This window comes from Aquarana catesbeiana, linkage group LG03 (genome assembly GCF_042186555.1).
Source record: "Aquarana catesbeiana isolate 2022-GZ linkage group LG03, ASM4218655v1, whole genome shotgun sequence".
In the NCBI taxonomy this organism is placed as follows: Eukaryota; Metazoa; Chordata; class Amphibia; order Anura; family Ranidae; genus Aquarana; species Aquarana catesbeiana.
In genome coordinates, this window is record NC_133326.1 from 372,952 (window position 1) to 387,517 (window position 14,566).

At 52.1% G+C, this 14,566-nt stretch overlaps 1 protein-coding gene across 1 annotated transcript in view; it reads left to right on the forward strand.

Moving 5' to 3' along the window:
* TET3 (tet methylcytosine dioxygenase 3) overlaps nt 1-14,566 on the forward strand; it is a gene marked incomplete in the record, with an annotated part of 240,201 nt that overhangs the window by 141,178 nt on the left and 84,457 nt on the right.

Below are 14,566 nucleotides of genomic sequence, written 5' to 3' on the forward strand. Positions count from 1 at the left end.
GGAGGGTATGACAGTGAGCGGTATGTACAGGAGAGGAGTGTGGAGGATATGACAGTGAGCGGTATGTACAGGAGAGGAGTGTGGAGGATATGACAGTGGGCGGTATGTACAGGAGAGGAGTGTGGAGGGTATGACAGTGGGTGGTATGTACAGGAGAGGAGTGTGGAGGATATGACAGTGGGCACTATGTATAGGAGAGGAGTGTGGAGGATATGACAGTGGGCACTATGTATAGGAGAGGAGTGTGGAGGATATGACAGTGAGCAGTATGTACAGGAGAGGAGTGTGGAGGATATGACAGTGGGTGGTATGTACAGGAGAGGAGTGTGGAGGATATGACAGTGGGCGGTATGTACAGGAGAGGAGTGTGGAGGATATGAGTGAGCGGTATGTACAGGAGAGGAGTGTGGAGGATATGACAGTGGGCGGTATGTACAGGAGAGGAGTGTGGAGGATATGACAGTGAGTGGTATGTACAGGAGAGGAGTGTGGAGGATATGACAGTGGGCACTATGTATAGGAGAGGAGTGTGGAGGATATGACAGTGGGCACTATGTACAGGAGAGGAGTGTGGAGGATATGACAGTGAGCGGTATGTACAGGAGAGGAGTGTGGAGGATATGACAGTGGGTGGTATGTACAGGAGAGGAGTGTGGAGGATATGACAGTGGGCGGTATGTACAGGAGAGGAGTGTGGAGGATATGACAGTGGGCGGTATGTACAGGAGAGGAGTGTGGAGGATATGACAGTGGGCGGTATGTACAGGAGAGGAGTGTGGAGGGTATGACAGTGAGCGGTATGTACAGGAGAGGAGTGTGGAGGATATGACAGTGAGCGGTATGTACAGGAGAGGAGTGTGGAGGATATGACAGTGAGCGGTATGTACAGGAGAGGAGTGTGGAGGATATGACAGTGGGCACTATGTATAGGAGAGGAGTGTGGAGGATATGACAGTGGGCGGTATGTACAGGAGAGGAGTGTGGAGGATATGACAGTGGGCGGTATGTACAGGATTGGAGTGTGGAGGGTATGACAGTGGGCACTATGTATAGGAGAGGAGTGTGGAGGATATGACAGTGGGTGGTATGTACAGGAGAGGAGTGTGGAGGGTATGACAGTGGGGGGTATGTACAGGAGAGGAGTGTGGAGGATATGACAGTGGGCGGTATGTACAGGAGAGGAGTGTGGAGGATATGACAGTGAGCGGTATGTACAGGAGAGGAGTGTGGAGGATATGACAGTGGGCACTATGTATAGGAGAGGAGTGTGGAGGATATGACAGTGGGCACTATGTACAGGAGAGGAGTGTGGAGGATATGACAGTGAGCGGTATGTACAGGATTGGAGTGTGGAGGGTATGACAGTGGGTGGTATGTACAGGAGAGGAGTGTGGAGGATATGACAGTGGGCGGTATGTACAGGAGAGGAGTGTGGAGGATATGACAGTGGGTGGTATGTACAGGAGAGGAGTGTGGAGGATATGACAGTGAGCGGTATGTACAGGAGAGGAGTGTGGAGGATATGACAGTGGGCGGTATGTACAGGAGAGGAGTGTGGAGGATATGACAGTGGGCGGTATGTACAGGAGAGGAGTGTGGAGGATATGACAGTGAGCGGTATGTACAGGAGAGGAGTGTGGAGGATATGACAGTGAGCGGTATGTACAGGATTGGAGTGTGGAGGGTATGACAGTGGGTGGTATGTACAGGAGAGGAGTGTGGAGGATATGACAGTGGGCGGTATGTACAGGAGAGGAGTGTGGAGGGTATGACAGTGAGCGGTATGTACAGGAGAGGAGTGTGGAGGATATGACAGTGGGCACTGTGTATAGGAGAGGAGTGTGGAGGATATGACAGTGAGCACTATGTACAGGAGAGGAGTGTGGAGGATATGACAGTGAGCGGTATGTACAGGATTGGAGTGTGGAGGATATGACAGTGGGCGGTATGTACAGGAGAGGAGTGTGGAGGATATGACAGTGGGCGGTATGTACAGGAGAGGAGTGTGGAGGATATGACAGTGAGCGGTATGTACAGGAGAGGAGTGTGGAGGATATGACAGTGGGCGGTATGTACAGGAGAGGAGTGTGGAGGATATGACAGTGGGCACTGTGTATAGGAGAGGAGTGTGGAGGATATGACAGTGAGCGGTATGTACAGGAGAGGAGTGTGGAGGATATGACAGTGGGCACTATGTATAGGAGAGGAGTGTGGAGGATATGACAGTGGGCACTATGTACAGGAGAGGAGTGTGGAGGATATGACAGTGGGCGGTATGTACAGGAGAGGAGTGTGGAGGGTATGACAGTGATCGGTATGTACAGGAGAGGAGTGTGGAGGGTATGACAGTGAGCGGTATGTACAGGAGAGGAGTGTGGAGGATATGACAGTGGGCGGTATGTACAGGATTGGAGTGTGGAGGATATGACAGTGAGCGGTATGTACAGGAGAGGAGTGTGGAGGATATGACAGTGAGCGGTATGTACAGGAGAGGAGTGTGGAGGATATGACAGTGGGCACTATGTATAGGAGAGGAGTGTGGAGGATATGACAGTGGGCACTATGTACAGGAGAGGAGTGTGGAGGATATGACAGTGGGCGGTATGTACAGGAGAGGAGTGTGGAGGGTATGACAGTGATCAGTATGTACAGGAGAGGAGTGTGGAGGGTATGACAGTGAGCGGTATGTACAGGAGAGGAGTGTGGAGGATATGACAGTGAGCGGTATGTACAGGAGAGGAGTGTGGAGGGTATGACAGTGGGCGGTATGTACAGGATTGGAGTGTGGAGGATATGACAGTGAGCGGTATGTACAGGAGAGGAGTGTGGAGGATATGACAGTGGGCGGTATGTACAGGAGAGGAGTGTGGAGGGTATGACAGTGGGCGGTATGTACAGGAGAGGAGTGTGGAGGATATGACAGTGGGCGGTATGTACAGGAGAGGAGTGTGGAGGGTATGACAGTGGGCGGTATGTACAGGAGAGGAGTGTGGAGGATATGACAGTGGGCAGTATGTACAGGAGAGGAGTGTGGAGGATATGACAGTGGGCAGTATGTACAGGAGAGGAGTGTGGAGGGTATGACAGTGAGCGGTATGTACAGGAGAGGAGTGTGGAGGATATGACAGTGAGCGGTATGTACAGGAGAGGAGTGTGGAGGATATGACAGTGGGCGGTATGTACAGGAGAGGAGTGTGGAGGGTATGACAGTGGGCGGTATGTACAGGAGAGGAGTGTGGAGGATATGACAGTGGGCACTATGTATAGGAGAGGAGTGTGGAGGATATGACAGTGGGCACTATGTATAGGAGAGGAGTGTGGAGGATATGACAGTGAGCAGTATGTACAGGAGAGGAGTGTGGAGGATATGACAGTGGGTGGTATGTACAGGAGAGGAGTGTGGCAGTGGGCGGTATGTACAGGAGAGGAGTGTGGAGGATATGAGTGAGCGGTATGTACAGGAGAGAGTGTGGAGGATATTGACAGTGGGCGGTATGTACAGGAGAGGAGTGTGGAGGATATGACAGTGAGTGGTATGTACAGGAAAGGGAAGGGAATGTGGAGGATATGACAGTGGGCACTATGTATAGGAGAGGAGTGTGGAGGATATGACAGTGGGCACTATGTACAGGAGAGGAGTGTGGAGGATATGACAGTGAGCGGTATGTACAGGAGAGGAGTGTGGAGGATATGACAGTGGGTGGTATGTACAGGAGAGGAGTGTGGAGGATATGACAGTGGGCGGTATGTACAGGAGAGGAGTGTGGAGGATATGACAGTGGGCGGTATGTACAGGAGAGGAGTGTGGAGGATATGACAGTGGGCGGTATGTACAGGAGAGGAGTGTGGAGGGTTATGACAGTGGAGCGGTATGTACAGGAGAGGAGTGTGGAGGATATGACAGTGAGCGGTATGTACAGGAGAGGAGTGTGGAGGATATGACAGTGAGCGGTATGTACAGGAGAGGAGTGTGGAGGATATGACAGTGGGCACTATGTATAGGAGAGGAGTGTGGAGGATATGACAGTGGGCGGTATGTACAGGAGAGGAGTGTGGAGGATATGACAGTGGGCGGTATGTACAGGATTGGAGTGTGGAGGGTATGACAGTGGGCACTATGTATAGGAGAGGAGTGTGGAGGATATGGACAGTGGGTGGTATGTACAGGAGAGGAGTGTGGAGGGTATGACAGTGGGGGGGTATGTACAGGAGAGGAGTGTGGAGGATATGACAGTGGGCGGTATGTACAGGAGAGGAGTGTGGAGGATATGACAGTGAGCGGTATGTACAGGAGAGGAGTGTGGAGGATATGACAGTGGGCACTATGTATAGGAGAGGAGTGTGGAGGATATGACAGTGGGCACTATGTACAGGAGAGGAGTGTGGAGGATATGACAGTGAGCGGTATGTACAGGATTGGAGTGTGGAGGGTATGACAGTGGGTGGTATGTACAGGAGAGGAGTGTGGAGGATATGACAGTGGGCGGTATGTACAGGAGAGGAGTGTGGAGGATATGACAGTGGTGGTATGTACAGGAGAGGAGTGTGGAGGATATGACAGTGAGCGGTATGTACAGGAGAGGAGTGTGGAGGATATGACAGTGGGCGGTATGTACAGGAGAGGAGTGTGGAGGATATGACAGTGGGCGGTATGTACAGGAGAGGAGTGTGGAGGATATGACAGTGAGCGGTATGTACAGGAGAGGAGTGTGGAGGATATGACAGTGAGCGGTATGTACAGGATTGGAGTGTGGAGGGTATGACAGTGGGTGGTATGTACAGGAGAGGAGTGTGGAGGATATGACAGTGGGCGGTATGTACAGGAGAGGAGTGTGGAGGGTATGACAGTGAGCGGTATGTACAGGAGAGGAGTGTGGAGGATATGACAGTGGGCACTGTGTATAGGAGAGGAGTGTGGAGGATATGACAGTGAGCACTATGTACAGGAGAGGAGTGTGGAGGATATGACAGTGAGCGGTATGTACAGGAGAGGAGTGTGGAGGATATGACAGTGAGCGGTATGTACAGGAGAGGAGTGTGGAGGATATGACAGTGGGCGGTATGTACAGGAGAGGAGTGTGGAGGATATGACAGTGGGCACTGTGTATAGGAGAGGAGTGTGGAGGATATGACAGTGAGCGGTATGTACAGGAGAGGAGTGTGGAGGATATGACAGTGGGCACTATGTATAGGAGAGGAGTGTGGAGGATATGACAGTGGGCACTATGTACAGGAGAGGAGTGTGGAGGATATGACAGTGGGCGGTATGTACAGGAGAGGAGTGTGGAGGGTATGACAGTGATCGGTATGTACAGGAGAGGAGTGTGGAGGGTATGACAGTGAGCGGTATGTACAGGAGAGGAGTGTGGAGGATATGACAGTGGGCGGTATGTACAGGATTGGAGTGTGGAGGATATGACAGTGAGCGGTATGTACAGGAGAGGAGTGTGGAGGATATGACAGTGAGCGGTATGTACAGGAGAGGAGTGTGGAGGATATGACAGTGGGCACTATGTATAGGAGAGGAGTGTGGAGGATATGACAGTGGGCACTATGTACAGGAGAGGAGTGTGGAGGATATGACAGTGGGCGGTATGTACAGGAGAGGAGTGTGGAGGGTATGACAGTGGGTGGTATGTACAGGAGAGGAGTGTGGAGGATATGACAGTGGGCGGTATGTACAGGAGAGGAGTGTGGAGGATATGACAGTGGGCGGTATGTACAGGATTGGAGTGTGGAGGATATGACAGTGAGCGGTATGTACAGGAGAGGAGTGTGGAGGATATGACAGTGGGCGGTATGTACAGGAGAGGAGTGTGGAGGGTATGACAGTGGGCGGTATGTACAGGAGAGGAGTGTGGAGGATATGACAGTGGGCGGTATGTACAGGAGAGGAGTGTGGAGGATATGACAGTGAGCGGTATGTACAGGAGAGGAGTGTGGAGGATATGACAGTGAGCGGTATGTACAGGAGAGGAGTGTGGAGGATATGACAGTGGGCACTATGTATAGGAGAGGAGTGTGGAGGATATGACAGTGGGCACTATGTACAGGAGAGGAGTGTAGAGGATATGACAGTGGGCACTGTGTATAGGAGAGGAGTGTGGAGGATATGACAGTGGGCGGTATGTACAGGAGAGGAGTGTGGAGGATATGACAGTGGGCACTATGTACAGGAGAGGAGTGTAGAGGATATGACAGTGGGCACTGTGTATAGGAGAGGAGTGTGGAGGATATGACAGTGGGCACTGTGTATAGGAGAGGAGTGTGGAGGATATGACAGTGGGCACTATGTATAGGAGAGGAGTGTGGAGGATATGACAGTGGGCGGTATGTACAGGAGAGGAGTGTGGAGGATATGACAGTGAGCGGTATGTACAGGAGAGGAGTGTGGAGCATATGACAGTGAGCGGTATGTACAGGAGAGGAGTGTGGAGGATATGACAGTGGGCGGTATGTACAGGAGAGGAGTGTGGAGGATATGACAGTGGGCACTATGTACAGGAGAGGAGTGTGGAGGATATGACAGTGGGCACTATGTACAGGAGAGGAGTGTGGAGGATATGACAGTGGGCGGTATGTACAGGAGAGGAGTGTGGAGGATATGACAGTGAGCGGTATGTACAGGAGAGGAGTGTGGAGGATATGACAGTGGGCGGTATGTACAGGAGAGGAGTGTGGAGGATATGACAGTGGGCACTATGTACAGGAGAGGAGTGTGGAGGATATGACAGTGGGCACTATGTACAGGAGAGGAGTGTGGAGGATATGACAGTGGGCGGTATGTACAGGAGAGGAGTGTGGAGGATATGACAGTGGGCGGTATGTACAGGAGAGGAGTGTGGAGGATATGACAGTGGGCGGTATGTACAGGAGAGGAGTGTGGAGGATATGACAGTGGGCACTATGTATAGGAGAGGAGTGTGGAGGATATGACAGTGGGCGGTATGTACAGGAGAGGAGTGTGGAGGATATGACAGTGGGCACTATGTACAGGAGAGGAGTGTGGAGGATATGACAGTGGGCACTGTGTATAGGAGAGGAGTGTGGAGGATATGACAGTGAGCACTGTGTATAGGAGAGGAGTGTGGAGGATATGACAGTGGGCACTATGTATAGGAGAGGAGTGTGGAGGATATGACAGTGGGCACTATGTATAGGAGAGGAGTGTGGAGGATATGACAGTGAGCGGTATGTACAGGAGAGGAGTGTGGAGGATATGACAGTGGGCACTATGTATAGGAGAGGAGTGTGGAGGATATGACAGTGGGCACTATGTACAGGAGAGGAGTGTGGAGGATATGACAGTGGGCGGTATGTACAGGAGAGGAGTGTGGAGGGTATGACAGTGGGTGGTATGTACAGGAGAGGAGTGTGGAGGATATGAGTGAGCGGTATGTACAGGAGAGGAGTGTGGAGGGTATGACAGTGAGCGGTATGTACAGGAGAGGAGTGTGGAGGATATGACAGTGGGCACTGTGTATAGGAGAGGAGTGTGGAGGATATGACAGTGGGCACTGTGTATAGGAGAGGAGTGTGGAGGATATGACAGTGGGCACTATGTATAGGAGAGGAGTGTGGAGGATATGACAGTGGGCGGTATGTACAGGAGAGGAGTGTGGAGGATATGACAGTGGGCACTATGTATAGGAGAGGAGTGTGGAGGATATGACAGTGGGCGGTATGTACAGGAGAGGAGTGTGGAGGATATGACAGTGGGCACTATGTACAGGAGAGGAGTGTGGAGGATATGACAGTGGGCACTATGTACAGGAGAGGAGTGTGGAGGATATGACAGTGGGCGGTATGTACAGGAGAGGAGTGTGGAGGATATGACAGTGGGCGGTATGTACAGGAGAGGAGTGTGGAGGATATGACAGTGGGCGGTATGTACAGGAGAGGAGTGTGGAGGATATGACAGTGGGCACTATGTATAGGAGAGGAGTGTGGAGGATATGACAGTGGGCGGTATGTACAGGAGAGGAGTGTGGAGGATATGACAGTGGGCACTATGTACAGGAGAGGAGTGTGGAGGATATGACAGTGGGCACTGTGTATAGGAGAGGAGTGTGGAGGATATGACAGTGAGCACTGTGTATAGGAGAGGAGTGTGGAGGATATGACAGTGGGCACTATGTATAGGAGAGGAGTGTGGAGGATATGACAGTGGGCACTATGTATAGGAGAGGAGTGTGGAGGATATGACAGTGGGCGGTATGTACAGGAGAGGAGTGTGGAGGATATGACAGTGGGCACTATGTATAGGAGAGGAGTGTGGAGGATATGACAGTGGGCGGTATGTACAGGAGAGGAGTGTGGAGGATATGACAGTGGGCACTATGTACAGGAGAGGAGTGTGGAGGATATGACAGTGGGAACTATGTACAGGAGAGGAGTGTGGAGGATATGACAGTGGGCGGTATGTACAGGAGAGGAGTGTGGAGGATATGACAGTGGGCGGTATGTACAGGAGAGGAGTGTGGAGGATATGACAGTGGGCACTATGTATAGGAGAGGAGTGTGGAGGATATGACAGTGGGTGGTATGTACAGGAGAGGAGTGTGGAGGATATGACAGTGGGCACTATGTACAGGAGAGGAGTGTGGAGGATATGACAGTGGGCACTATGTACAGGAGAGGAGTGTGGAGGATATGACAGTGGGCACTATGTATAGGAGAGGAGTGTGGAGGATATGACAGTGGGCACTATGTACAGGAGAGGAGTGTGGAGGATATGACAGTGGGCACTATGTACAGGAGAGGAGTGTGGAGGATATGACAGTGGGCACTATGTACAGGTGAGGAGGATGAAGGTATCTGGGAAGGAAAAATGTAAAGGTTTGTGGAAGGATGTTTAGGGACAGCGTAGTGGTTAAGCGGGCCATACATAGTCGATCTCTGTATGGGTTAGCTGGCTGTACACAAATCAATCTATCGACTTGAGTACAACCAGCCTGTCAGGTTTTTCCCAAAACAATCAGTGCTGGCAGCTATAGTTAGGAACACTGATGATTGTATTGTGTGGGTGGGGGAGGCTCCCCACTGGCTGAACACAATAGCACTGCAGGATTGATTCCCCCATCCACAGGTCAGCAGGTGAGAGGGTATGGGGGACAGGCTGGGGAGAGAGGTCTGTCAGCAGGGGGGGGGGTGTGTGTGAGGTGGTCATGGAGGATATCAATCAGCGGGTGGGGTGGTGGTGGTGGTGGTTGGGGTGGTAACTGATATCTTTCGGAGTTGGGTCTCATCTGCAGGTTGGGAAATGGTCACCTGTGATAGAAGTTGAAGGGAGGGGGTCTAACATGGGGAGTGACCTGGTTGGTGGGGAGTGACCTGATTGGTGGGGAGTGTGAAATAGATGTGTTTCAAGTATCGTTCACATTTGCAGTAATGCTTACTGCCCTCTGAAAAGTGATCTGTGGTGTATTGCTTTTCAACGAGTAGTATAGCAGCAGCTGACAGGCGTTCATGAGGTGCTACTGCCGCTTCTTTTTTTTTTACATTGCTGAATGGTAGTATTACATTGTTGGACTATGTTGCTACTGCGAGCGAGTCTGATAGGTGGTGCTGCCTGTCATACTCTGCAGGCGCCAAGCTGTCCAATGAGCTCAGTGCCCCTGATAAGAAGTGAGGAGAGGCTCTGTGATCTCATCCTCTCAGTCTTGTATTTATAATGGCCGCTCTGTATGCAGCTTCTGACAGGCTGTACAAGGAGTCCCGTATCTCCGGAACTATAGGTGATAGGAGCCCCAAATTTTGACCAGTAGTGGGGTAGACCTTCAGCTATTTACCCCCTAAATTTGGGCTCTATGTCAGTGGTCATCAACCCTGTCCTCAGGGCCCACTAACAGACCAGGTTTTCTGTATTACCTTGGGGGAGATGCAGACTGCAATCACTGAGCAGCAAATGATATCACTTGTGATGGATTTCAGTTAGCGATTGATGAAGGGAGGAGAATGCAGTGACTGATGAAGGGAGGAGAATGCAGCGATTGATGAAGGGAGGAGAATGCAGCGATTGATGAAGGGAGGAGAATGCAGCGACTGATGAATGGAGGAGAATGCAGCGACTGATGAAGGGAGGAGAATGCAGCGATTGATGAATGGAGGAGAATGCAGCGACTGATGAAGGGAGGAGAATGCAGCGACTGATGAATGGAGGAGAATGCAGCGATTGATGAAGGGAGGAGAATGCAGCGACTGATGAAGGGAGGAGAATGCAGCGACTGATGAAGGGAGGAGAATGCAGCGACTGATGAATGGAGGAGAATGCAGCGACTGATGAATGGAGGAGAATGCAGCGATTGATGAATGGAGGAGAATGCAGCGACTGATGAAGGGAGGAGAATGCAGCGACTGATGAATGGAGGAGAATGCAGCGATTGATGAAGGGAGGAGAATGCAGCGATTGATGAAGGGAGGAGAATGCAGCGACTGATGAATGGAGGAGAATGCAGCGACTGATGAATGGAGGAGAATGCAGCGATTGATGAAGGGAGGAGAATGCAGCGATTGATGAAGGGAGGAGAATGCAGCGACTGATGAAGGGAGGAGAATGCAGCGATTGATGAAGGGAGGAGAATGCAGCGATTGATGAAGGGAGGAGAATGCAGCGATTGATGAAGGGAGGAGAATGCAGCGACTGATGAATGGAGGAGAATGCAGCGATTGATGAAGGGAGGAGAATGCAGCGACTGATGAATGGAGGAGAATGCAGCGATTGATGAAGGGAGGAGAATGCAGCGATTGATGAAGGGAGGAGAATGCAGCGACTGATGAAGGGAGGAGAATGCAGCGACTGATGAAGGGAGGAGAATGCAGCGATTGATGAAGGGAGGAGAATGCAGCGACTGATGAATGGAGGAGAATGCAGCGATTGATGAAGGGAGGAGAATGCAGCGATTGATGAAGGGAGGAGAATGCAGCGACTGATGAATGGAGGAGAATGCAGCGACTGATGAATGGAGGAGAATGCAGCGATTGATGAAGGGAGGAGAATACAGCGACTGATGAATGGAGGAGAATGCAGCGATTGATGAAGGGAGGAGAATGCAGCGATTGATGAAGGGAGGAGAATGCAGCGATTGATGAAGGGAGGAGAATGCAGCGATTGATGAAGGGAGGAGAATGCAGCGACTGATGAATGGAGGAGAATGCAGCGACTGATGAATGGAGGAGAATGCAGCGATTGATGAAGGGAGGAGAATGCAGCGATTGATGAAGGGAGGAGAATGCAGCGATTGATGAATGGAGGAGAATGCAGCGATTGATGAATGGAGGAGAATGCAGCGATTGATGAATGGAGGAGAATGCAGCGATTGATGAATGGAGGAGAATGCAGCGATTGATGAAGGGAGGAGAATGCAGCGATTGATGAATGGAGGAGAATGCAGCGATTGATGAAGGGAGGAGAATGCAGCGACTGATGAATGGAGGAGAATGCAGCGATTGATGAAGGGAGGAGAATGCAGCGATTGATGAAGGGAGGAGAATGCAGCGATTGATGAATGGAGGAGAATGCAGCGATTGATGAATGGAGGAGAATGCAGCGATTGATGAATGGAGGAGAATGCAGCGATTGATGAAGGGAGGAGAATGCAGCGATTGATGAATGGAGGAGAATGCAGCGACTTCGGATGATGGGAATAGTAGAAATATTTGCGGTGGATAGAACGACATCCTCCGCCCCTCCCCCTCTTCCTGGTGTTTATTCTCGGGTCGCTGTCTAGGAGCGGATGTCGTTCGGGGCGGCAGGAAGCGACTCTCACGCAGGACGAAGGTGAAATGAGGACACGGCGACTTGTTTATATCATTATTTATAGAGTCGATCTCTGGGCAGCCGATGTCGTGACGTTCGCCTCTCCTGAGCTCCGCCGCCACCCTCCCCCGCTCATTCCAGTGTCTTCTCCTTCATTCCACGCCATGCTGCATGCGAGGAATTATTCGTTATATAGAGCGGCAGCACCTCGAGAGCGAAGGATTTTCATTATAGATCGGCGCCCGAGCAGAGTGCGCTCTCACCATAAACTTCACATTCCACATTTAACATTCTCATAAACAGTAGTGATGGGCTGAACACCCCCCCCCCCCCCCCAGTTCAGTTCTCACCAGAACTCCCAAACATCGCAAAAGTTCGGACCCGGGGTCCGAGGATGGAGGGCACGGGAATGGGGGCACGGGCATTGAGTTCCGGGGATGGAGGGCACGGGACTGGGGGCACGAGCATTGAGTTCCGGGGATGGAGGGCACGGGAATGAGGGCACGGGCATTGAGGTCCGGGGATGGAGGGCACAAGAATGGGGGCACGAGCATTGAGTTCCGGGGATGGAGGGCACGGGAATGGGGGCACGAGCATTGAGTTCCGGGGATGGAGGGCACGGGAATGGGGGCACGAGCATTGAGTTCCGGGGATGGAGGGCACGGGAATGGGGGCACGAGCATTGAGTTCCGGGGATGGAGGGCACGGGACTGGGGGCACGAGCATTGAGTTCCGGGGATGGAGGGCACGGGAATGAGGGCACGGGCATTGAGGTCCGGGGATGGAGGGCACAAGAATGGGGGCACGAGCATTGAGTTCCGGGGATGGAGGGCACGGGAATGGGGGCACGAGCATTGAGTTCCGGGGATGGAGGGCACGGGAATGGGGGCACGAGCATTGAGTTCCGGGGATGGAGGGCACGGGAATGGGGGCACGGGCATTGAGGTCCGGGGATGGAGGGCACGGGAATGGGGGCACGGGCATTGAGGTCCGGGGATGGAGGGCACGGGAATGGGGTTCGGGAAAGGGCATGGGCATGGGGGGTCCAGGAATAGAGGGCACAGGGATGGTGGTCCGAGGATGGAGGCATGGGGATGGGGTCCAGGGGATCTGGGGATGGAGGTCCGGATGGGAGGCTCGGGAAAGGGAGCACAGGGATGGGGGGGGTCCGGTAAAGGAGGTTTGTGGATGGAGGTCCAGCGATGGGGGCGGGGTATGGGGGTCCAGGTACTGCCCTGGGGGACATCTATCAATGAAAGTTTTTCAGGATCAGTGATTTTATGGATAAGGTCTGGTATGGATATTAAGGGGAACCCTGTGCCAATTTTTTTTTTTTTTTTTAAATGGCGTAGGGGCCCCCCCTCAAAATCCATACCAGACCCTTATCCGAGCACGCAACCTGGCAGGCCTTAGGAAAAGAGGGAGGGGGGATGTGAGAGCGCCCCTCCCCCTCTCCTGAACTGTACCAGGCCACATGCCCTCAACATGGGGAGGGTAACTGGGTGGCCCCGCCCCGGGAAAGCCATGGGGAAGTCCCCATGTGTCAGAGGGGGGGTGGGGTCACCTGGGTACGTCACCGTGTGGCCCCGCTCTCAGTTATAAAAGAACCGACACCTGCAAGGACGTGTCATACTGCGGGGGCCTCCCATGGAGGCGAATCTCTTTTTTTTTTTTCTGGTCCGTCGGCGGAGCGATAGAAGAAGATGAATGTTAAAGGGGACTTCCAGATACCGATAAGCCCCCCGCCCGCAGACCCCCCCCCACAACCACTGGGCAAGGGCTGTGGGGATGAGGCCCTTGTCCCCATCAACATGCCCCCCAAACCACCCTCCCCATGTTGAGGGCATGTGGCCTGGTACGGTTCAGGAGGGGGAGGGGCGCTCGCTCGTCCCCCCCTCTTTTCCTGCGGCCTGCCAGGTTGCATGCTCGGATAAGGGTCTGGTATGGATTTTTGGGGGGACCCCACGCCTTTTTTTATTTTGGCGTGGGGTTCCCCTTAAAATCCATACCAGACTTGAAAGGCCTGGTATGGACTGTGGGGGGACCCCCATGCTATTTTTTGCAATGACTTTTATGTGTATTGCCGGACTGACAATTCATTAATAGCCGGCACTAGCTCAAGCACTTTTAAATGACTTTTTTTCCTTTGAAATGTCATTTTGCTGTCAGACTGTTCTAAACACAGGAAACATGCGCCCCTTTACAGGCATACTATAGACACCCCCCAGCTACGAAATTTATAGGAATATTTCACTTTTATTGTTTCACTTTAAGCATTATTAAAATCACTGCTCCCGAAAAAACGGCCGTTTTTAAAACTTTTTTTTGCATTGATCCATGTCCCCTGGGGCAGGACCCGGGTCCCCAAACACTTTTTATGACAATACCATGCAAATTAGCCTTTAAAATTAGCACTTTTAATTTCTCCCATAGACTTTTAAAGGGTGTTCCGCAGCTTTCGAATTTGCCGCGATCACCCCAAATTGCTCGCTGTTCGGGGAACAGCCATTGTTCGAGTGGAACTTACGTTCGAGTAGCTATTCACTGTGCGGTGATTGGGCCACGCTTTGCCCAGTCAGGGCTTAGAATGTACTGTGCAGTGCATTGTGGGGCGCACTGCAGGGGAACATACCGCCGATCGCCCCGCAAATTCGGATGTTCACTGAGCGGCCGAACAGGCGATGTCATTTGCTTGACCCGAACCGCTCACCCAGCTCTAATAAACGGGGGATTGAAATGTAAAAATAACAGCACACTGCACTATTTTGTTAAAGGGGTCTTCCACCCCCCCCACCCCCACTTCCAACA